General features: G+C 24.7%; 2 non-coding genes across 2 annotated transcripts; both read right to left on the bottom strand.

Annotated features, from left to right (window-relative positions):
- Positions 1 to 7,017: 7,017 nt before the first annotated feature.
- On the bottom strand, positions 7,018 to 7,090 carry Trnar-ucu (transfer RNA arginine (anticodon UCU)). The gene has a single exon. It is a non-coding gene; the product is annotated as a tRNA-Arg (tRNA).
- Positions 7,091 to 21,938: 14,848 nt separating this feature from the next.
- Positions 21,939 to 22,011, bottom strand: Trnar-ucu (transfer RNA arginine (anticodon UCU)). The gene has a single exon. It is a non-coding gene; the product is annotated as a tRNA-Arg (tRNA).
- Positions 22,012 to 27,399: the final 5,388 nt, after the last annotated feature.

Raw genomic sequence — 27,399 nt, 5'->3', positions numbered from 1 at the left:
AACACAGAAGTTATTTAAGATCCATGAAAATTTGATTTTATTTAATACATAAACATTAAGTATATTTTAAGTGTACGTATGTCTGTTACTCGTTTTAGGGTGTTGATACCTAAATTAGCGATTAACATCAATAAATTAAAAAACATCTGAATTTTTTAATAAAAATAAAAGTTCTATAATGACGTAAGACGTATAACTAATTTATAGTTCGATTCGTTAAAAAAGGTATTTATATTCAAGTTGTTAAGCGTATGACGCTTTGAAAATGTGACAATTTTTCAGCCTTTACCGGCTTATTAAATAAAAATTACAGTTAATGTGATGCATAATAGTATTGTGTTTATAAAAATATGCTAGCTTAGTTTTAAGCAAGGTTAAATAAAAATTAAGCTTCAAAAACTTTTAAACTTAAGTTGTTAAATAAAAAAGGAGAAAAAATTCAGTTGTTTTTAAAACAAATATTCACATATATCTATTGCTTTAAAAAATTAACTTTAATGAAAATTTACTAACATATCAACTGTAATTATTAAATAGTGTAGGACGAAGAAAACTAAAAGTATAAACCCTATTATTAGTTTCTAAGTTATTTGTATTAAAAAAATAAATAAAATAAATCAACGTTTAACTTTTTTTTTTGCTTTTAACTAATTTATGTTTTCATAAAACTAGTTAATTAAAAAAATTGAGCTCTAAAAATTAAATTTTGCAAAATAAAATATCAACACTAATCATTTGAAGTGAAATAATTAGATTTGTTAGTTTATTAAAAACTAAGTAAAACTTACTAATAAACAAAAGATAAGTACATCTTAACTTAAATTGTTAAACATAAAAGTGTGCTTCAATTAAACTATTCTTATTTCTTACAAGTTTTTGTTTTCTATTTATTATAAACTGTTAGGCTTATTACAGTTTTAATTCTAACAAGCCTAGTTACAAAGCTTAACTTTTATGTTTTATCTTAAAAGTATGAGAAAGCTAACCTTTTGATTTTAAACATACAACATACATTTCAAGTTATGTCAGTTTTAAAAAGTGTAACTAGTTTTTAAAATACGGATCTTTAACAAATAGTTAGAAATAATAATTACACAAAAAAATATTAGAAATAAAATGCAAAAATAGCAGTGATGTAAGATGTATAATAGACTTTAGGAGACATAATATGCGAATTAGTTATTTATGTATGGCTAATTTGAAGAGGTTATTTTATTAACACAATCAAAATATATTAGATTAATTAAAATTCAAAATTAAAATTTAAAAATTTAAAGAACATCGTTTTGTGTATCGTCGAACATTTCAAAGGACTAAAAATTTTAACAGCCAAAACTGGCTGAATACTTTTATCAAACCTAAAATCTGCAAAACTATGCATAGTTTACTTTTTAAAGTTAAAAAGTTAATTTTAGTTACTATAGTTTTTTATCTGATTTTGTTTTAAAACCATACTATTAAACAGATAAAAAGCTATTATACATTGCTTGTATTATTTATATAGGTTTTAAAAGTTAATAAATTTCTAATGCTAAAATTAAGAAAATGATTTCCTAACAATTTAATTTAAACTATGTTTTTCGTCACTGATGTGTTATAAAAAAAATTTAAAAGTTTATGTGTTAAGCAAATATTAAACTATAAAACTAAGTGTATTACTATTATTATTACAATGGTTTTTGCTAGTTTTATATGAATAAAATACTCTAACACTTACTTTATGTTAAATTTGACTATATTGAGCAGTTTTTCATTAAAATTTGTCTTATAAAAATATTCAAACAATAAAAAAAATACCAACATATTATATGTTATTGTTAGTATTAAAATAACTTCAAACTAATTTAAGTCAAAAACAAAGATCTTCTTTAAACGGTAATTACTTTATTGATTGAAAGACAAAATAATCCTATAAGTGTAAATCGATAAATTAATGAAAGTAAAAACTTAAAACTTAAATCTTTTACAGTTGTAACACAATTTAGTTTTAAACATAAAGTCCTAGCGTTGTTGTAGGTTGAGATACCAACCAATAATTTCTTTAGTAAGATTTATATACTTCTTGCGTATTCTAATATTTTCCTCTATGTTTTACTATTTTTAGCTGGTTACATGACTATTCAAATTCGGACAACTCAAATTCGGACATTTCAAATTCTTAAAAAAATATTAAAAGGACTATATCTCAATAATTAATACTAATTAAAAAAAAATAAAAAATACATATGTAAATCTTAATAATATCTTAAGCCATTTTTTTCTTTTTTCAAAATATAATTTTTTAAGATATTTTATAATTAATATAAATAACTATGTTTATTACTTAATATAAGCCATATCTCAAAAAATATTTAATTTTTTTCAAAAAGAAATAAACGACCTGTAGAAATTAATATGATCTACATATGCATTTTTTATTTTAGACAATTATACATTAATTTTTTATTTTTAGTCGTTTCAATCTTTTATTAAGAATTTGAAGTGTCGGAATTTGAATAGTCGTGCACCCGTTTTAGCTGCATCAAGCAGTATACTGTCAAAACTCATATTAGCTAATTAACCTAACCTTAAAGTGTAAATAATATATTCTGTGACCAAGATTATTATAACTAAAATGTAAGCCTAATCAAAAAAAAAACACTTAAATCGAAATGATTGTATTTAAGGTTCAACAACTTGTTAAGTACTAAACATTTGCAAAAGTTGAGTTATATACAATAAATTTTACGATACCAAAATTTTTAAAACCTAGTGGCGTATAATTAAACATACCAATAAACAATATTTTTCATTTATTTTTAAATATTGCGTGTGTATATGAATAGTTCGCTTTTTATTGTATAGCTATTTTTAACTGCATCGAGCAGTTGTTATCAAAGTTTATTTTATTATTTTATATAAAATTAAATTCATAGATTCCGTGACCATGATCACAAAATAATTCTATCACAAATAAGACTGTTCTTTAAATAGTTTCCTGCTGGGGATAAGCATTATAGTTGAGACTAAAAAAGCTTATAAAGTACTAAACTTCAACGTAACACACTTACTGACATGCAAATATCATTATAGCTAGATAAATTAAAGAACAAATTATAGATGATCTAGTCATTCTTAAGAGGGAATTGATTACTTTAAAGATACTAAACTTAACGATAAAAAAACATATCAATAAACATAGAAACTAAGTAAAAATGATATCTGTAATACATATAAATGTATTTTAATAATAATAAGTAGACAAATTTCAAGATGAAAGTTAAAAAATCAAATCTGCAATTTAAAAATATAGTTTACATAAAACAAACTAATTTATATAAACGACTTTATTGAATAAACTAAATTTTACCTCATATTACTTTTCATCAAGTTTTATAAGAGATTTAATTCAACAGAAATCGCTCTATAGTATACACTATACAGTGATTATATACTTTTGTACATGCAAAACTTGCTTAAACAACCTTGGAAAAACATTAAAACAGAATTTCTCAAAGTTTTTTTTATAAATTTCTGTCTAGTCAAGACTTATTAAATAGTTGAAACAATTAATTAAAATGATTAATTAAACTAAAAGAAAAATACAGAGAACTATAATCAAACAATTAAGACGTCCTAATAAAATTTGTTTTTAATTTAATATTTTAATAAGTTATTGATAAATCATGCACGTAATGTAAATAAGTTTATAAACTACAGTAACATAACAAAATTTTTCCCAGTAAATAGTTTGTAGGTGAGTTTAACAAATAAAACTAGACAATCCAAAAATTATATTTACCTAAAAGTCATTATACTTTGAACTGCCTAAACCGAAACGCTGCAATGAAACTTACTTCTTAATATAAAATGAATGGTTGTGTGACCTCTTATCTTAATTATCTAATATATTTATAATTATGAAATAACCGTATACTTACATTTGCTGAAGTGTGAGAATTATCAAAGAGTTATAAACTAAAACAATATCATGTAACAAAAAAAATATCACAAAAAAAAAATAAAATGTCTTAAAGTCTTAAATAACTGATTTAATGAATTATTTTAAAACCTATTATTTTTTGCTACGTGAGTAGTAAAAGTATTTAAGACTTTATCTATTTTAAAAGAAACTTAACACTAGTTGTAATCTTAGTTAATTTGAAAAAAAATACTTAATTATGTAAAAGTTCTGAAACTTTTTGCCTTTTAAGCAGTTTTGATTTCTGTAAGCTTAAACTTAATTAAAGTGAACTACTTTTCTTTCAACTATTTAAGACATACATTTTTATGTTGTTTATTTTACAACTGTCATTATTTTTTTGTGCTTGAAAAAAAAAAATTATGTTTGAAAATAAAAAGAAAGACAATATGTAGTCCAAGGCCTGTGGTAGAAACTACCTTTAATTAGGCGAAGTCCCGTTTTTGAACTAAACCTTTAGAGCGTTTAGCTCTTAAGGCTTTTAGTCATATTACCTTACTTAATTACTTTAATTTAGTAATTAATAAATATGTAATAAACTTAATATATATATTTTTTTTTTCTTTTTTGAATTGAATTGATTGAAAAAGTGATGTTAATGTGAAAACAAGAAAGTAGAAGCGATATATCAGCAAATATATCAGTAAAAAAAAACTGCCAAAATAAACACAACAAGTAGACACAAAATTTTACAAACAAAAATGTTTTTGATAATGTTCTATAAGTGTCTGAATGTCACAAGCTTAAATAATAATAAAAGATCTTTCTAATGTTATAGAGTCATAGTATATGTCGTATTTCATGCGCAACGATATTTAAACTAAGCACAATAAAATAACACAAAAAAAAAAAAAGTTCTTATAAAATGAAAATAAAGTTCTTCACTTGATTAGTGTCTTAAAGTTGATGTGCTTTCCGCACGGTCTTATTGCTAACTGATTGAAATAACAAAAATTTTTAAAGTTTTATTAAGAGATTTGATAAACAATCGTCTACCGCCCTTGTCGGTAATTTGAAATAAAGCAAAATATACTTTTTGTTACAGATTAAATGTAACAGAAATAAAATCGTTTAATTAAAAAAAAAGAGTATAGTGACATAAGCATTATAGTCAGTTTTAAGTTTTTGTTTAGTTACTTATATAATTAGTATTGCAATAATAAATTTTTCACCATAATATTAAAAACCGAAACAATGTAAACCGGCTTTAGTAAATTCATATATAGTATAATATGTTTTAAACACAAATGTACGTTTCAGTATATAAAATTGAAAAACATTTTGCATATCAAAAAATAACTAAATTCATTTTTTTTTAATTACTTTAAAGTGCAAACATAATAGTAACGTTGTAACAGTGTTAGCACTGTGTTTCAAAAAGTCGAAAGCGGTTTTCTTTTTCTCGCTATTCTCTCAAAGTTTCAATCCGCTTTAATTCAGAAAACGCGCTTATTTTAGATGAGTTAGTTTCGTTTTTTTAGTTAGCGCGGTAGTGAGCGCATTGATTGTATAAGTGTTGTGTTTGCATCGTACTTTTAACTACTTTTTAAGTACGATGTCGACTGTTTATTTGTACAGTTGCCATATTTTGTAGTTGTGTTAATCGCAGTTTTTATTCATCTTAATACAGCTTTATATTTCTGGACTCGATTTCTTTATATACAATTAGTTAAGCATTCTGACAATTTAATTATTTAATAAGGCTAAGCTTAAAAGATAATAGTCTAAGTTAACTCGCATTTTATTAAGTCGACTTAGCTAAATAACTGAGCTAAGTCATATTTAAACATTTAAATAACATCACTGATATAGTTATAACGCACGGAGTCAGATAATAACCAGAATCGCGTATATAAGTGACATTAAAAGTAAATCGGGATTGTCAAAACGTAAAATATAAAGTCGTCATAGTAAAGATTATTTCTTTTAATAAAATAAAGTATGTATTTACAATTATAATAAACTAATTACAAATCTAAAAAAAAAATAACATATATAACATATAAACTATTCTTATTTTCCTCTAGTTTCGTATACTTTGGAATAACTATGAAATTAAAACTGTTTCGTATACTATTAATATTACTTTTACAATAGTATAACATGTTTACATCGACATTTATCAATAAAAACTTGAAAAAACTTAAAAATTTCAAACTACAGTTATATATATTTATAAAGTTTTCCTCGTTTGAACATATAAATGTTTGATAATCTAGATTACGATAGTTAAAATTTCAAAAAAAGATTTATTTCAAAGATTTACGTTATTTTTAATTTTACAAGTAAAGAAAACTAACTTTAAAGTTTTATACAAAAAATATACGTTTGTTTAAAATAAATGTAAAAAACAAATACAAAAGTTTTGTGTTTTACAAAATATATAAAATTTTAATTTAACAAACAAATTTCTCTTAAAAGTGTAAAATCGTTATAATAGGAAGTTAATTTTAGATTTTAAATAATAATGCATTAGGCATTAAAGACTATTATGTTTTGATATAGTTTTAAGGGCCTGACTTGCTGATTTTTATTTTTGTGATTTTTTTGTAAACGTAAATAAAAAAAAAATTATAGAAACGACCATAACATTGGTTATTTTTAGATTAATCTAAGAATCCAAGCTGAACGGCTAAAATTACACTGTGACAATGCCTTGGGACAAGCCAAGGTTTTACAACAGGTTTGAACATAGATCATTCTTACAAACAATTCGATCATTAGACTACAATATAAACTGAGACCGCTTTTGACGTGACTATGATATTTTTGTTATGCAGTATATATTTAAAGTATATGTACGATCAAGAAAACTGTGAGCTGTATTTTTTATCTTTTAAGAATGGCCTCCATAGTGGGCTTTCAAATTTTGACAATACAGGTAAAATTTAACAAAAAAAAACAACTCAATATCGTTTTAAAAGAAATAAATTTTCTTTTAAAGTGTGCACAGATTTCGATTAGCTAGAATACCACTGCCTTATTCTAGGATTACGCAACGGTATACGAATAACTTTAAAAAAGAATGTATAACAATCTTAAAAAACAAAAAAGGACATCTCCGCCGGGACTCGAACCCGGAGCCTCTGGATTAGAAGTCCAGCGCGCTATCCATTGCGCCAAAGAGACGATTGATATAAGGCAACGTTTGCAAATTTTAAATAAGGCATTTATTAATGTCTTAGTGGATGGTAAATATCTACAACTTATAAACTTTCAATTATTTATGAAATTACAATGCAATAATGTTAAACGTTGTTTATTTTGCACAACTGAATTAAACTACCTAAGTATACAATGAATTTGAGGTACAACCTAATACTTATCATAACTAAAACGAGCAGATACATTAAACTTTAGTAAATTTTGGTTAGAAAGTATATTTGTTTTTATAATTTATTAAACAGTTTTTTAATTCAAAAGAATTGTAAAAACAATATATTCTTTACACTTAAGATTTAAACTATTTCGGATATTTTTCAAATGCGGTTTTGAATGAACGTTATCTGGAAGATTATTATTTTATTTGAAACTACGATATTGTATAATAATTAAAAGTCAAATATAAATATATATGTATGCATTCAACTCAAAATAAGTAGGCAAACTATTTGTATTTGACACTAAAACCTTATTTGTGAAAAGTTACTATTAAGTCTAAAAACATATGATTTGTATAAAGCTGAGTAACAAAGTAAAAAAGAGTAAGTCCTTTTTCTCTGCTATCTATATATAACTCAAATTAAGTTGTTAAAGTATAATAGCTTTAATTGGCTTAGTATACGTATTTATTTTGTAATAATTTTGTAATATAATAATTTATTTTGTAATTTTTAGTACTTTTTGCTGAAGATTTTTGTTTTTCTTGTCTTTGTAAAGATTAGTATATAATTGAATAATTTTGAATAAAGAGTAACGAAAAAAAATACATGAACATATTTTCAAAATTATTCAATTATATATTAATCTTATCAAAGACAAGAAAAACAAAGATCTTCAGCAAAAAATACTAAAAATTACAAAAAAAATTATTGGAACTAAATTAATTATATCTCATTCAAAATGTAGAAAAAAATGTCTGAAATCTTAAAACTATACTGAGATAAAAAAAGCTATCTTGAGTCAGCCTGAGTTTAAAAAACAAATTTAAAATTTTTCGCATTTACTTATGTCATACTAAGATTTTTAAATTTCTAAAGTATCCAGGATTATTCTGATTGTGTGGAAACTTGTTGATTACCTGAAAAATCAAAGTTATAACAAACATAAAACATTAAAAACATTATTTTTAAGGCAAAAAAGGGTTGTAAATCAAAAATAAAAACTAGGCTTAGGCTCAGAAAAAAAAATCTTACCAAAAGTAGGTGTTTTAAAAAATCTTTATTAGTCTGAGTTTTAAATGAAATATCATAAATATTTTAAACTATCTATATTTTTGAACTTACATGATAAAAATACTGAAAAAAATATAAATTAACTGCATTTTTTCTTTCAAAATATACAACTAAAGTAAAACAACTAAAAAACTGTATAACATTTTGAAACATTAAAAAATTTTAACTGTTTTTAAAAAGCACACCTTAAACAGAAAAAAACTAGCTTAATATTTCACAAATAATAAAATTGTAATTGTTAATATAAAACTAAAATATATTGTGTTCTGAACATACTTTTTAATTTATTTTAAAAATGTTTGTATACCATTAAGTAAGAGTTACGTCTTCAAAACACATACTATAAATATTTTAATAAAATTATTAAAATAGCTCCTTAATATATTTTATAAATAAAAGAAAAAGCATTAGCAGTATTGTTACTCTTTAAGTTAAAAGCTATCCCAACCTTTAAACTTTGAAATACTTATAAAACATCATATATAAATTAATAATAGAAACAAAGTTTTAAAAAAATCAGGTTATTTATCACAATTGTAATTAAAATAAAACAGATAGTTGAAACTACAACAAAGACATTTTATTTAATGAAATAAAAAACATCATAGTATGATTCAAAACAAAAATTATCCTGAGAACTTTAAAAGATTTATACAGTCCTGAATTGTACTAAGTGTGGAACTGTGCATGAGTTATAAAAAACTATCCTTAGCTATTTTGAGTTTAATAAAAAAATTAAAAAGCCAAAGCTAACAATATTAGCCAGCCGGAGATTTTCAAAAAACCTTTATAAAATTTAAACTATCCTCAGTTTGTGGGAACTTTATGTTAATTTAAGCCTATAATTTCTTAATTTTTTTTTGTACTATTCAAATTTGGATAAAGGTATAATATTTACTTAATTTTAGTTATTTAAAACTTAAAACTATTATTTAAAATTTATTCGTTACTACTGATATGCATCTATTTAAAAAGAATTGTTAATAACTTTAACTATTTTTATCTTAGTTAAAGTATTTTTTATTGAACAAAAATTCTTTAATTTTCTGTAAATATAAAAATTAGCTTTAAATTTTCATTATTTTTGTACTAATAACACATTTATCACTTAAATCTCTTTAAAGAAATTATTGTTCAGATTAAAAAGTAGGTAATATTAATAATTTAAAAAGGGGACTTTCTTCAATAAGCAAAATATTGTAATTTACTAATGCTAAAAGTAAAAATGAAAATACTAACCTTTTGAATTTAATCATGATCGTAGCTAGCTGGATTCTAGGGATATAAGTGAAAATGTAAAATCATCTAATCAAATTGTTGTGTCCTGTGAACAAATTCAGCAAAAATTTACAGCTTTATCTATTGATGTCTGATCATATAAATTTAAACAAAACAATTTCTATAAGCTTAAAAACAAGTTATAAAACTATCAAAATTTTTAATGACTATTTGGTATAAAACATAAATACGTATACTAAGCCAATTAAAGTCATTATACTAAAACAACTTAATTTGAGTTATATATAGATAGAACAGATAAAGGACTTCCTCTTTTTTACTTTGTTATTCAGCTTTATACAAATCATATGTTTTTGGACTTAATAGAAACTTTTCACAAATAAGGTCTTAGTGTAAAGTACAAATAGTTTGTCTATTTATTTTGATTTAAATGCATACATATACATTTATATTTGACTTTTAATTATTATATAATATCGTAGTTTCAAATAAAATAATAATCTCCAGATAACTTTAATTCAAAACCGCATTTGAAAAATATCCGAAATATTTTAAATCTCAAGTATAAAGAATATATTCTGATTTTACAATTTTTTTAAAATAAAAATTTGTTCTATAAATTATAAAAAAAATATACTTTCAAACCTTTAGTTAAGTTTTGCAAAATAAACAACATTTAACATTATTGCATTGTAATTTAATAAATAATTGAAAGTTTAAAAGTTGTAGATATCTATCATCCACTAAGACATAAATAGATGTCTTATTTAAAATTTGCAAACGTTGCCTTCTATCAGTCGTCTCCGTGGCGCAATGGATAGCGTGCTGTACCTCTAGTCCAGAGGCTCCGGGTTCGAGTCCTGGCGGATAAGGCCTTTTTTGTTGTTTAAGATTGTTATACATTCTTTTATAAAACTATTCGTATACCGTTGCGTAATCCTCAAATAAAGCAGTGGTGTTCTAGCTAATCAAAATCTGTGCACACTTTAAAAGAAAATTTATTTCATTTAAAACGATATTAAGTTGTTTTTTTTTGTTAAATTTTACCTGTATTGTCAAAATTTGAAAGCCCACTACTGGACGCCATTCATAAAAGATAAAAAATACAACTCTCAGTTTTCTTGATCGTACATATACTTTCAAGATATACTGCATAACAAAAATATCGTAGTCACGTCAAAAGCGGTCTCAGTTTATAATGTGGTCTAATGATCGAATTGTTCGTAAGAATGTTCATATCTTTTGTAAAACCTTGGCTTGTCCCATGGCATTGTCACAGTGTAATTTTAACCATTTATAGCCGTTCAGCTTGGATTCTTAGATTAATTTAAAAATAGTCAATATTATGGTCGTTTCTACAAAAATTTGTTTATTTACCTTTACAAAAAAACCAAAAAAATAAAAACCAGCTGGTTCAGGCCGTTAAAAGTATATCAAGACATAATAGATTTTAATGCCTAATGCATTATTATTTAAAATCTAAAATTAACTTCTTATTATAACGATTAAACACTTTTAAGAATTTAAAGAAAAAGTTGTTTGTTAAATTTAAATTTTATACTTTTTGTAAAACACAAAAGTTTTATATTTGTTTTTCACATTTATTTTAAATAAACGTATATTTTTTATATAAACCTTTAAAGTTAGTTTTCTATACTTGTAAAATTAAAAATTATGTAAAACTTTGAAATTTATCTTTTTTTGAAATTTTAACTATCGTAATCTAGATTATCATACATTTATATGTTCATACGAGCAAAACTTTATAAATATATACAACTGTAGTTTGGAATTTTAAAGTTTTTTTAAGTAGTTATTAATAAATGTCGATGTAAACATGTAACAATATACTATTGTAAAAAGTAATAATAATAGTATGTTGAACAGTTTTTATTTTATAGCTATTTCAAAGTATACGAAACTAGGGAAAAATAAGAATAGTATATATATTATATACAACATATGTTTCACTACAAACTAAGCTTTATAAAGTTTTAAACTTATTACGGTATTAATATTTATAGATGTTAAATAAAGCAAAACATTTTTTTTAGATTTTAAAGTATTTTTAGGTATTGTTTGTTAAGTCTTCATAGCTGTTTGTAAAACTAAAAACTGATATTTATCTTTTACTTTTTTTAAAGTTAAAATTCAAATTATTTTTTGCTTTCACAAAACATAATATTATGTGAACTATAAAAGGCATAATTAACCAAAAGTTTTCATATAAAACATAAGTTGCTTATTTAAATAAGTTGTCTAAATTAGTGATGTACCGGACTCACTATCCGGATCCGGGTCCGGCCGGATATTGCCATTTTTGTCTGACATCCGGATCCGGCCGGATTCTAATTTGAAAGAAAAGTCCGGATCCGGTTCCGGCCGGATTCTAATTTGTAAAAAAAGTCCGGATCCGGTTCCGGCCGGACTCTAATTTGAAAAAAAAAATTCCGGATCCGGTTCCGGCCGGATTCTAATTTGTAAAAAAAGTCCGGATCCGGTTCCGGCCGGACTCTAATTTGAAAAAAAAAGTCCGGATCCGGGTCCGGCCGGATCCTAACAGGAATCCGGCCGGACCTGGACATAGTTAGTAAAAAAGAGCATACTGAAAAGTATTTTTTCAAAAACAAACCCTGTTGAAATTAATAAGAGTCATTTTTGTCAGTTAAAATTAAACACCTACTGTGATTGGCTCATTTTGTACAAGTGACTAATTTACATTTGTTTTTATTAAACTATGAAATAAACATTTCAGAAATGCAACTCTTTACATATGTAGTAAAATTTAAAACTTTGGAATGATTACTTGCATTATTTATTGTTTAAAGTTGAGATCAGAGAATATTTAAAGTTAATACGGTTGAATGTACGAGCCAATGAGAATCATATGACGAAATGTTTCAAACTAAATATGATGCAACAAAACATCAGAACATGACAGGCAGTTTATAGGTAAGCAGTTAGTTAGTTTGGTGTGCAGCTTGAAGCAACAGAATATCTTGAACTTTTTTGTGAATGCTTATTGTAAGTGTAGAAGTATTTACCTAGTTTTAGTTATGTTTTGTGTTACAGACTTTATCATTTTTGTAATTAGTTTGTGAATAAACTCAACTAAGAAAGATATATTCATTTATGATAAAGTCAAGCTGAATTGAATCGACAATGCCTGTGATTAAATGCCCTCTTGAGAGTTGCACATATGAAACACCAGACGTCAATGCTTCTGTAGTTGCCTCTTTGCTTATCATTCACAACAATGTACGCATTAATGCAAATTCTTCAAAACCAAAGCTTCCAAAGATGGACCGTCCTCGATTAGGGACAGACTGCAACGAAGAGGGTTGGAATATATTTGTACAAAAGTGGACTATCTTTAAAGATAGCATGGAGATGACAGATGTAGAAAAACGTCGTCAACTGTACCAGTGCTGTAAGGAAGATTTAGGCGATGCTATTCTAAAGGGACATGAAGATGTAGTAAATTTAAGTGAGCAAGAGCTTTTAAGGATGATCAAGCAGCTTGCAGTTATTCCTGTTTCAGTTGTTGTACGACGATCAGACTTTCTTAGTGCAAGACAGGATTTGACTGAAAACACTAAATCATTTGCTGCCCGTTTAAAGGGAAAAGCCAGTACATGCTCGTACACATGTAAATGCCCAAAGGATGGCTGTAATCAAATGATAGATTTTACAAACATAATCCTAAAAGATGTCATGGTAACAGGTTTAGCCGGAAAGGATATCCGTAAAGAGGTGCTAGGATGGGAAAATCTAGATGAGAAAAATGTCAATGAGACAATCGGTTTTATTGAAGGAAAAGAGATGGCACGTGATGCAATGTCAAAACCCGCTGTTACAGCATCAGTTTTCTCATACGAATCCTCAAAGAAAACCACACAAAAACCAAGTGGTAAAATAACTTGTGGCATATGTAATAAATCAACTGATAAATTTGTTTGGAGCAGTAAAAATATGAGGTATATTGAATGTTCTTCCTGTAAAAAATGCTGGTTAAAGTCCTGTTAAAAAAATTAATCAAAGTCACCAAAATTATGCTGATGATTCAAATGCACTTCTAGTTGGTGGATTGTACACACCAAATGTATGCAAATCCTTAAAGAAAACCACACAAAAACCAAGTGGTAAAACAACTTGTAGCATATGTAATAAATCAACTGATAAATTTTTTTGGAGCAGTAAAAATATGAGGTATATTGAGTGTTTTGCCTGTAAAAAATGCTGGATAAAGTCCCGTAAACACCTTCTACTTTGTTTAAAGTCGAAAATATGATAAAGATGTTTATCAGCAAATGAAGTGAAGTTTCAAGATGGTTAGATGAATGACGTGTGGTTTCGTTCTTCAAAGCTGAAAAGTTCGAATCGGTGAATCAATTAAGTTTTTAAATGCTTGTATTCAGCAACTGAGTGAAGAAAAGAAAAGATTAAGTCTCAATTTTTTTGTTACAGTTTGTTTGTTTAAGTTGCAGTTAGTTTTAACAAATCATTTATTAGTGTACTAAGTTAATCGTAATTTTTGAATTGTTTTTGTCTTTTTGAGTTTAATTTCGTTGAATTTTAGACCTGAAAAATGCGTTTAAGTTGTAACAAATTGTTTAAAAAAAAATTTTGCTTTGCTAGGTAAATTTGCCGTTTTATCTCCTAAGTAGATAAAATCTAGGGGAAGATGTAGAAGTATTTACCTAGTTTTAGTTATGTTTTGTGTTACAGACTTTATCATTCTTGTAATTAGTTTGTGAATAAACTTAACCAAGAAATATATATTTATTTAGTAAGTAGTGTTTTGTTTTAAAAGCGAATAATTCAACTGGTTTTTAATTGTTTTAGTAGTTATTCCAGGTTTATAGTTTAATAGTTTATTAAAAATTTCACAGTTTTTTGTTTACTAAAAGTCTTATTTAATTTTTAGTTTATTGTTTTAAGTTTTTTGATATAGATTTAAATAGCTTCCAGTTTTTAAAGTGTTACCAAATTAATTAATAATTTTGTAAATGGTAGTATTTCTTGTTGTGTTTTATATAAAAGATTTATCACTCAAAATTGTCGTGTCTGATTATAGAAAGTAGTCTCAGTTAGAATTTAGTATTTGTTAGATATTAATTAAATAAGGTAGGATTTAATTATGATGGGTAGTACTAATAAGTTAAGTGTACCACAATCAGTCCACAACTTTAATACCAAATTGTCAACCTTTGCTAGCTGTTCTACGTATTATTAGATTAAAGTAATTTTTTAGTTTTTAAAAACCTCATTCTGACTCAGGCTTGTTTATACTAACTCTAACTAGTTTTATTGACTCAAACAGTGGCAACCCTTCTAGTTTTAAAATTTTTGGGAATTTTAGAAAATCTTGGACTGCCTCAGGCTAGTTTAGTTTTTTTAAAAACTAAGGCTAGTTTTCTTTTAGATTTTGAATGAGTTTAAGCTTATCCAGTTATCAATATTTTGTAACTTTCTAGTGTATTTTCTTCAAGAACTTAATTTCAGATTTTTAATTGTAAATAACACCTAATTTTGTAAACCTTGTGGTTAGCTTTTCTACTTATTATTAGATTAAAGTTTTTTTTTCATTTTTTAATAACCTCATTCTGTCTCAGGCTAGTTTATACTAGTGATGTACCGAACTCACTATCCGGGTCCAGCCGGATATTGCCATTTTTGTCTGATATCCGGATCCGGCCGGATTCTAGTTTGAAAAAAAAAGTCCAGATCTGGTTCCGGCCGGATTCTAATTTGAAAAAAAAGTCCGGATCCGGTTCCGGTCGGATTCTAATTTAAAAAAAGTCTGGATCCGGGTCCGGTACATCACTAGTCAAAATTTAAGTTAGTTAAAATTCGGATATAGATTTTATTTTAGTACGATACTACTTTGGAAATTTAAACACAATGCGTGCTCAGATCAAAGAGTGAGTATTTTTAATATAATAATATAACGCGATTCTGGTTATTATCTGACTCCGTACGTTATAACTATATCAGTGATGTTATTTAAATGTTTAGATATGACTTAGCTAAGTTATTTAGCTAAGTCGACTTAATGAAATGCGAGTTAACTTAGACTATTATCTTTTAAACTTAGCCTAATTAAATAGTTTAATTGTTAGAATGCTTACCTAATTGTATGTAAAGAAATCGAGTCCAGAAATATAAAGCTGTATTACGATAAATAATTACTATACTCCTGCAATACTATTTATATAAGTAATTAAACTAAAACTTAAAACTGACTATAATGCTTATCTCACTATATTCTTTTTTTTTTATTTAAATTAAACGATTTTATTTTTGTTACATTTTATCTGTAACAAAAAGTATATTTTGCTTTATTTCAAATGACTGCCAGGGGGCGTTGGACGATTGTTTATCAAATCTCTTAATAAAACTTTAAATTTTTTTTTTATTTCAATCAGTTAGTAATAAGACCGTGCGGAAAGCACATCAACTTTAAGACACTAATTAAAGTGAAGAACTTTATATTCATTTTATATAATTTTAATGTTTTTTTATTATTATTGTATTGTGCTTAGTTTTAATATCGTTGCGCATGAAGTACGACATATACTAAGACTCTATAACACTAATAAGATCTTTAATTATTATTTAAGCTTGTGACATACAGACACTTTAGAACATTATCAAAAACATTTTCGTTAAGTAATTAACTAGGTAGTAATGAATTTTCACAACTGTGTTCATAATAGTTTTATACTTAGTACTATACTATGTACTTATTTTTCTTTTGATTTTATTAATCAAATTAATTAATTGTTTCAGCTATTTAATAAGTTTTGACTAAACAGAAATTTAAAAAAAAAAACATTGAGAAATTTTGTTTTAATGTTTTACCAAGGTTGTTTGAGCAAGTTTTACATGTACAAAAGTATATAATCACTTTATACTAAAGAGCGGTTTCTGTTGAATTAAATCTCTTATAAAACTTGATGAAAAGTAATGTAAGGTTGAGTTTAGTTTATTTAATAAAGTCGTTTATATAAATTAGTTTGTTTTATGTAAACTGTATCTATAAATTGTAGATTTGATTTTCGAAAATTCATCTCGAAATTTGTCTACTTATTATTATTAAAATAAATTTATATGTATTACAGATATCATTTTTACTTATGTTTCTACGTTTATTGATATGTTTTTTTTTATCGTTAAATTTAGTATCTTTATATTAATCAATTCCCTCTTAAGAATGACTAAATCATTTATAAGTTGTTATTTAATTTACCTAGCTATAATGATATTTGCATGTCAGTAAGTGTGTTACGTTGAAGATTAGTACTTAAGCTTTTTTAGTCTCAGCTATAATGCTTATCCCCAGCAGGAAACTATTTAAAGAACAGTTTAATTTGTGATAGAATAATTTTGTGATCATGGTCACAGAATCTATGAATTAAATTTTATATAAAATAATAAAATAAACTTTGATAACAACTGCTCGATGCAGTTAAAAATAGCTATACAATAAAAAGCGAACTATTCATATACACACGCAGTATTTAAAAATAAATGGAAAATATTGTTTATTGTTATGTTTAATTATACGCCACTATGTTTTGAAATTTTAAGTATCGTGAAATTTTTTGTATATAACTCAACTTTTGCAATTAAACCTACGTAAGAAAAATGTTTATTACTTGACAAGTTGTTGAACCTCAAATACAATCATTTCGATTTAAAATTTTTTTTTTTGATTAGGTTTACATTTTAGTTAGAATACTCGAAGTCACAGAATATATAATTTACACTTTAAGGTCAGATTAATTAGCTAATATGAGTTTTGACAGTATACTGCTTGATGCAGCTAAAACGGGTGCACGACTATTCAAATTCCGACACTTCAAACTCTTAATAAAAGATTGAAACGACTAAAAATAAAAAAAGTAATGTATATCTTAATGTATACTCTTTTTTTTTACCTTTAGTCGTTTCAATCTTTTATTAAGAGTTTGAAGTGTCGGAATTTGAATAGTCGTGCACCCGTTTTAGCTGCATCAAGCAGTATACTGTCAAAACTCATATTAGCTAATTAATCTGACCTTAAAGTGTAAATTATATATTCTGTGACTTCGAGTATTCTAACTAAAATGTAAACCTAATCAAAAAAAAAATTTTTAAATCGAAATGATTGTATTTGAGGTTCAACAACTTGTCAAGTAATAAAAATTTTTCTTACTTAGGTTTAATTGCAAAAGTTGAGTTATATACAAAAATTTTTACGATACTTAAAATTTCAAAACATAGTGGCGTATAATTAAACATACCAATAAACAACATTTTTCATCTATTTTTAAATACTGCGTGTGTATATGAATAGTTTGCTTTTTATTGTATAGCTATTTTTAACTGCATCAAGCAGTTGTTATCAAAGTTTATTTTATGTGTTTTATATAAAATTAAGTTCATAGATTCTGTGACCACGATTACAAAATGATTCTATCACAAATAAAACTGTTCTTTAAATAGTTTCCTGCTGGGAATAAGCATTATAGTTGAGACTAAAAAAGCTTATAAAGTACAAATCTTCAACGTAACACACTTACTGACATGGAAATATCATTATAGCTAGGTAAATTAAAGAACAACTTATAGATGATCTAGTCATTCTTAAGAGGGAATTGATTACTTTAAAGATACTAAATTTAACGATAAAAAATATCAATAAACGTAGAAACATAAGTAAAAATGATATCTGTAATACATATAAATGTATTTTAATAAAAATTAGTAGACAAATTTCGAGATAAATTTTCAAAAATCAAATCTGCAATTTAAAGATACAGTTTACATAAAACAAACTAATTTATATAAACGACATTATTAGATAAACTAAATTTAACCTTACATTACTTTTCATCAAGTTTTATAAGAGATTTAATTCAACAGAAACCGCTCTTTAGTATACAGTGATTATATACTTTTGTACATGTAAAACTTGCTTTAACAACCTTGGAAAAACATTAAAACAAAATTTTTCAAAGTTTTTTTATAAATATCTGTCTAGTCAAGACTTATTAAATAGTTGAAACAATTAATTAATTAGATCAATAAAACTAAAAGAAAAATAAGTACATAGTATAGTACTAAGTATAAAACTATTATAAACATAGTTGTGAAAATTCATTACTACCGTTAATTACTTAACGAAAATGTTTTTGATAATGTTCTATAAGTGTCTGAATGTCACAAGCTTAAATAATAATTAAAGATCTTATTAGTGTTATAGAGTCTTAGTATATGTCGTACTTCATGCGCAACGATATTTAAACTAAGCACAATACAATAATAAAAAAAAAACATAAAGTTCTTATAAAATGAAAATAAAGTTCTTTACTTTGATTATGTTTTAAATTTGATGTGCCTTCCGCACGGTCTTATTGCTAACTGATTGAAATATCAAAAAAATTTAAAGTTTTATTAAGAGATTTGATAAACAATCGTCCAACGCCCCCTGGCGGTCATTTGAAATAAAGCAAAATATATTTTTTGTTACAGATAAAATGTAACAAAAATAAAATCGTTTAATTTAGATAAAAAAAAGAGTATAGTGACATAAGCATTATAGTCAGTTTCAAGTTTTAGTTTAATTACTTATATAAATAGTATTGCAGGAATGAATTTTTCACCATTGTATTAAAAAACGAAACAGCGTAAACTGGATGTAGTAAAAGCATATATAGTATAATACGTTTTAAACACAAATATATGTTTCAGTATATAAAATTGAAAAACATTTTGCATAACAAAAAAATAACTAAATACAATTTTTTTTAATTATTTTAAAGTGCAAACATAATAGTAACGTTGTCACAGTGTTAGCACTGTGTTTCAAAAAGTCGAAGGCGATGCTCATTTTTTCGCTATTCTCTCAAAGTTTCAATACGCTTAAATTCAGAAAACGCACTTATTTTAGATGAGTTAGTTTTTGGCTTGGTAGTGAGCGCGTTGATTGTATAAGTATTGTTTTGCATCGTACTTTTTAAGTACTTTTTAAGTACGATGTCGACTGTTTATTTGTATAGTTGTTGTATTTTGTTATTGTGTTAATCGCAGTTTTTATTCATCGTAATACAGCTTTACATTTCTGGACTCGATTTCTTTATATACAATTAGTTAAGCATTCTAACAATCTAACTATTTAATAAGGCTAAGCTTAAAAGACAATAGTCTAAGTTAACTCGCATTTCATTAAGTCGACTTAGCTAAATAACTTAGCTAAGTCATATTTAAACATTTAAATAACATCACTGATATAGTTATAACGCACGGAGTCAGATAATAACCAGAATCGCGTATATAAGTGACATTAAAAGTAAATCAGGATTGTCAAAACGTAAAATATAAAGTCGTCAAAACAAAGATTATTTTTTTTTAATATAACAAAGTATGTATTAACAATATAACAAACTAATTACAAATCGACAACGCCTTTTCACCTAAATAGGATCCTCAAGTAGTCATTAATGTTATTAAACTCAATAATATTGACAGAGACCTGAGGATCATAGTTTTGTGAAACTTCGTTGTCGAATTGTTATTAATTTTTTATTATTAATATTGTCTTCAAAAAACTTTTATCGAGACCTCTTGTGTTAAAAGAATATTCTTCAGACAAAACTTGTAATATCTCTGAAAGTAAAAAATAGTTTGATTAACATTTTTACAGCCAAGAAAGGCTGAACTTCATTTTTTGGTGTTAGTTACTAAAAACTAATTTTAAAAAAACTTGTTAGACCATATAATTAATTTTCTAATTCTTTTGAGAATCCAACTTGAAGTGATGAAAAGATGATTAAAATTACACTGTAAATGTATTAGCTTTTTTGGTTAACATTTAAAAATACTCACTCTTTGATCTGAGGACGCATTGTGTTTAAATTTTAAAAGCAGTATTGATTAAAATTAAAACTATATCCGAATTTTAACTAACTTAAATTTAGACATCTTATTCAAATAAGCAACTTATGTTTTATATGAAAACTTTCGGTCGATTATTCCTTTTGTAGTTCACATAATATTATGTTTTGTTAAAGCAAATTATGATTTAAATTTTAAACTTTAAAAAATGTTAAAGAAAGTTATCAGTTTTTAGTTTTACAAACAGCTATAAAGATTTAACAAACGATAACTGAAAACACTTTATAATCTAAAAAAAAAATGTTTCGCTTTATTTAACATCTAAAAATATTAATAACGTTATAAGTTTAAAACTTTATAAAGCTTAGTTTGTAGTGAAACATATGTTATATATAACATATCTAACATATAAACTATTCTTATTTTCCCCTATTTTCGTATACTTTGAAATAACTATAAAATTAAAACTGTTTCATATACTATAAATATTACTTTTTACAATAGTATGACATGTTTACATCGACATTTATCAATAACAACTTAAAAAAATTCTAAAATTCCAAACTACAGTTATATATATTTATAAAGTTTTCCTCGTTTGAACATATAAATGTATGATAATCTAGATTACGATAGTTAATATTTCAAAAAAAAATAAAATTCAAAGTTTTATATTATTTTTAATTTTACAAATATAGAAAACTGACTTTATAGTTTTATACAAAAAATATACGTTTGTTTAAAATAAATGTAAAAAACAAATATAAAAGTTTTGTGTTTTACTAAAAGTATAAAATTTTAATTTAACAAACAAATTTTTCTTAAAAGTATAAAATCATTATAATAAGAAGTTAATTTTAGATTTTAAATAATAATGCATTAGGTATTAAAGGCTAGTATGTTTTGATATACTTTTAACGGCCTGACCAGCTGATTTTTATTTTTGTGATTTTTTTGTAAAAGTAAGTAAAAAAGTTTTTTTCAGAAACGACCATAACATTGATTATTTTTAAATTAATCTAAGAATCCAAGCTGAACGGCTAAAATTACACTGTGACAATGCCTTGGGACAAGCCAAGGTTTTACAACAGGTTTTGAACATCGATCATTTTTACAAACAATTCGATCTTCAGACCACAATATAAACTAAGACCGCTTATGACGTGACTACGATATTTTTGTTATGCAGTATATCTTAAAAGTATATGTAAGAGAAAACTGAGAGCTGTATTTTTTTATCTTTTATGAATGGCGTCCAGTAGTTGGCTCTCAAATTTTAATAATACAGGTAAAATTAAACAAAAAAAAACAATTTGATATCGTTTTAAAAGAACTAAATTTTCTTTTAAAGTGTGCACAGATTTTGATTAGCTAGAATACCACTGCCTTATTCTAGGATTACGCAACGGTTTACGAAAAGTTTTTAAAAAGAATGTATAACAATCTTAAAAAACAAATAAAGGCATCTCCGCCGGGACTCGAACCCGGAACCTCTGGATTAGAGGTCAAGCGCGCTATCCATTGCGCCACGGAGACGACTGTCAGAAGGCAACGTTTAGAAATTTTAAATTAGACATTTATTAATGTCTTAGTGGATGATATATATCTTCAACTTTTAAACTTTCAATTATTTATGAAATTACGATGCAATAATGTTAAAGGTTGTTTATTTTGCAAAACTGAACTAAACTACCTAAGTATACAATTAGTTTCAGGTACAACTTAAGACTTATCATAACTAAAACGAGAAGATATATAAAACTTTAGTAAAATTTGGTTTGAAAGTATATTTGTTTTTATAATTTTTTTGAACAGTTTTATAATTCAAAAGAATTGTAAAAACAATATATTCTTTATACTTAAGATTTAAACTATTTCGGATATTTTTCAAATGCGGTTTTAAATGAAAGTTATCTGGAAGATTACTATTTTATTATGTAAATGGAACTACTCTATACTATTGTAACATGTAATGAAAACATAATTTAAAACAAAATGCAAAGTATACTGAAAATAGTAAAAAATAGAATAATACAGAAAAAAGCATACTTCTGAATTAAGCAACTACTATTAAATCTTATCTTTTAATTTTTAAAAATTATTAAATTTTTAAACTCAAGTATCAGTTTTTGTTTACACATAATAAAGGATTTTAAACTGTTTTTTAATACAACTAACACTTTTACAAGTAAATTTTGAACATTTTTAAGCATTTCAATTTAGCTTCCTAAAATAATTAAATAGTATTTATAATATGATCTTAACATTCATACATAAAAATTTTTACTGAAAAAGACTAAAAATATAAGTTCAGCAGGTTTTGGAAATATAAATTTAAAAATTAAGATGTATTAATCAAATTTAAAAAGGAAGTAATGCTTTGCTAAATTTGGTACAAAAAGTAACTTTTATATTAAAATAAAATAAGTACATACTTAAACAATACAACTAAAGAACATTTAATTAACATTTGTTATTGACATAAATTTACGTAAAATTGAATTAGTATAATTAAATTGACAATTAGAATAATAAAATTCATAATGTACTATAGTATATATTTTTAACATTAGTGGTTTATCTGCGTCGAATACTTAACTCAAACTAAAACCATATTTTAAAGATTAACATTTAAAATTTATAAACATTTTAAGTACTGCTTTGCTAGCTTCGATAGGTATAAAATAATTTTCCCATACAAAATATAAGACATACTTAAAAGCTACAACTAAAATATGTTTACTATATATTTTGAATTTGTGCTGTTCAAGTTTTACTCTCATACAAATTTATAAAAATCCATTGTAAAGTCCACAGTTATCACTAAATAATAACTTAAGGACAAAGTTCTGTCGTCTTTAGCCGTTAAAATGTTGATCAAATATTACCGACTGTTGAATTTCACAAATTTGCATATATACTTTAAGTTACATCTAACTATATTTAATTTATAATTCCTACGTCAATACTGTGTTTGTATATAAAACTAAAGCTTGCAATATTTTTTTGTTTAGTTATTACTGCTTACTTTTTGTGAAAAGTAAAAGTTTTATTTTAAATTTATACACTATAACAAGCTAAAAGGTATTTTTTTAACTTGAAAGCTTTACTTTTTATAAAAGTATTCTAAACTACTATATACTTTTGTAAAAACTAAAACTAAAAAAAATATAGAGTAATAGTAGATTTTTTAGTAAATAGCAAAGTATACGGATACCATTAAGAATAAGAAAAACTATATACTTCTAAATTGTGTTATGTCTAGAAGTCTTAATTATTATTTCTTATGTTTTTACGTTAGTAATATTTATAATTTACACACAACAAATGGTCAGTTATGACAAAAAGAGAAATGCATAGTTTTTAATCATACTAAATATTTTATTTTAATTTAAAATTATTAATTTCTAACTAATTTTAAGTTTTTAAAAATCTTTCAAGTTTATCTATCAAATTTATACTTTAACAACTATGTATAGTTTATTGAATTTTAATTAACTTTGTTATATTTTTTTAGATTAAGTTGAAAAACTATCCAAAATTTATAAACACTATTTTTTACATTTTACTAGTGTAACAAGTTTAAACAACTGTATATTTGTTGTTAAAAAAAAAAACTTTTGTTCTAATCAGCTGGTTTAAGCAATTCAAAATAGCAGACAATATAAAAAATAATAATAACTATGTGTGTCTTTATTTTAAAATTCCACTTAAAATTTGTGTTGCGTCACTGCAGTATTAATTTGTAATTTTATTACGAACAAAACTTATCAATAATAAAAAAAACTCAAATTATAAACAAAAAATGTTATAAAGTATTCGAGCCAGACAACATTTGTTTGCTTTAACTACAAAAGAAAAGTTGATTTTGTGTAAAAATTTAAATTTACATTTGTAGTATTTAAGAATCATAATATATCTCAGCCGGTTTAGACCGTTTAAATTTCATAGAACAATCTCAAAGATACATTTTTATGAATCCAACATGATAAAATGTCTGAGTAATATACAAATTATTGAGAATTTACACTTCCTACGTCACTACGTTATATTAAGCAATTTGATATTAGTTGAATTTTATTAATGCTCACAGCTAACGTTTAAACTTGCATTGTTTTCAAAAGTAATAACAGGTGCTCCCTAATTTTTTAGGTTAAATGTATGGATAAAAATTTTGTATCAATTTTTTATATTAATCAAGTTGTGAATGCTAGTTATTTTACTTAATAAACAGATAGTTTTAAAAGACCAGAAACTATACATATTATCAACTTAAAATAACCGTATTTTCTATAATTTTTAAGTTATCAATTTGTTAACAAAACAAGCTATTAAATAATAAAACATTTTTTTGTAAAACAATGAAAGTAATAAATTTATTTTTTTACGAAAAATACTTATTCACTGAACTGATTAGTTTAGTGAGTATAAATGTTGATATACTAAATATTGTTTAAACGTTTAAGTTTAAATGAATTTATTAATAAGTAAACGTTTGGTTTAAATAATATGTTTATTTATAATTAGTTTAAAATATTCGTATATCATACAAATAAATAAATGTTTCTTTTTAGTGTCCTCTAGTTATTATTGAAAGTTTATGCTTGTTTGAACTAAAAATAAATAAATAAAAAGTTTTTTTAACATGTTCTATGCCTGTTGAAATGTTTTTTTTTATTTTTTTCTTATGTTTAGTACTCAAACAAGCAGTACAGCATCGAGTTAACTTTATCTAAAATACTCTGTGACAATAACTTTTAAATAAACTATACAGTGAAAAGGTCATAAACAAATAGGTATTTAAAAAGGAATCAATACCATGATGGAAAACAAGATTTTAATTTACTTATGGAACTTTTATTACTTCAAGTTTATGTGCTACACACTTTCATGACATATGTATCATGTAAACTTTGTCGCACTCGATGAACTGTGATGGCTTGTTTTTGTGTTTGTTAATTGTATTATATAATTCAATTGCAGTAAAAACGATATTTATTTATAACACATAAATAATTTGCGTTTAGTAATTGAATAAAACGAAATAAACATCTATTCCTGTGTGCGAAAAAAAAGTTATAGCTTGCACCATCAAAAAGCACTAAACATTTAGTTTACAAGTAAGTTAATGTAATGAATAAAAAGAATACTTATATTGTTATTATTATTTTTTGTTTTAAACTACATGATAATATATAAAATAATATAAGCCACTAACATATTTGTTTTTTGTTTTGAAATTTTCTAACTAACAGATCTTAGTACTAGTAAAGTTTTACGATTTAAGGCCGATAAAGTTCGTTATGAAATGTTTATACAATATCTGTTACACTTGTTTGAAACATTTACATTTCTTTAAAAAAGTTTTGTAAATGACTTTTATTCGAAATTTATTAATTGGTGACTCTAAACTTTCATGCAGTTTTATTTTCTAAAACTCAAAAAAATTCAAATATTAATGTTTATTTGACGGATCAAATATGTATTCACTTTTGCACGGAAACATTTTTGCACAAAGACACATTTTCACAAAGATACTTCTGCACGTAGGGTCAGTATTATTACACGAGTAACAATTTTCCACGACAAGAAAAACTAAATTGTTATTTTTAATGAAAGCTATTGTTTGTTCGTATGTTAAATCACGTTACTAAAGTTTAAGTTTTTAGTTAGAAAAAAAAGATTAACAATCAAAAATACAAGTGTTTTCGTTTTTTGTTTCTGCATTTTATACTTTGATGACATATACTTTCTTTGTGCTAAATGTTTTTAAATATGCCTACGCTTAATGATTTAGTTTTTATTTTAATGGTCATTGATGAATGTAAATGGTACAAATTTTATAATAAACAGCAAAGTGTACAAAGACATGTAAGAATTAAGATTAATTTAGTGAAAAGCATACTTTAAAGGTTATAAATGAATGCTTTTAAGTCTTGAATTTTGCTTGTATATTGTATTTTACTTATTTTTAAATTTAAGTACCAACCTCAGTTTTCACATAAATAATGATCCGTTATGATACTTTTAAAGCACAATATGTTTTCTTTACAATATCATTTTACTATTTTTTGACTATTTTTAAGTTTTTAATATTTTTTTTTTGTAGAAAAATCTTTTAAATTCAGTTATTAATTAGAATTTACACTTTGCGCGCTTTTTAAAGATATCTTAATCGAGTATTTGAAAGTTTTTATTTAAACCTAAGTTTTATTTGAGATTATGTTTACATTACTGTAAAGACTTTAAAAATATTTATCTGTTTACTTGTTATTAGTAATATGAGTTTTAACAACCATACATGTTTTACTACAGATAACTTATAATTGTTATTATTTTTCTGTCTGTTTAGGTCGCTTATCCTACTAAGTCATGATATTACTAATTCATATATACTTAGTATTTAGAACAAAACTAAAAGTACCAATGAATAATACATTTGAAGTCACTATATAACCTACATGTTAATTGAAACGATTCAGTATTCAGTAATTATATTGTTTTTTATTGCTTATTCAAGGACTGAATTTTTTTTCAAAGAAGTTGCCAAACTTTCCGACTATAATTGTTTAATTTTGGTTTTTATCAATAAAAATAATTTTTATCAGGGACTAAAGTTATTTTGAATTAACATTAATTAAAAAATATATATCTAAATTGTGAAGGTACGCAACAACTGAACATTAACGACAACTATTTATACAGTAAGGATCACTCTTACTAGTTTGTACAACAAAACTAGTTCAGTTTGAATACTCAAAAGAATAAAACAAAATCAATTATATGTTCGCTTTAAAAAAAACATTTATTTATTAGTTGTTACTTAACAACGCTATTATAAAAAGGGGTCAGCTAGTTTTAGCCGTTATTGCTTATGCCACAAAACTTGAACTTTCATGCCTAATACGCGCTTGTTTAATCCTA

This window comes from Thalia democratica, chromosome 2 (assembly GCF_965202585.1).
Source record: "Thalia democratica chromosome 2, ktThaDemo2.hap1.1, whole genome shotgun sequence".
Classification (NCBI taxonomy): Eukaryota; Metazoa; Chordata; class Thaliacea; order Salpida; family Salpidae; genus Thalia; species Thalia democratica.
Note: the sequence above shows the minus strand (reverse complement) of the source record. Positions and strands in the feature narration are given on the sequence as shown.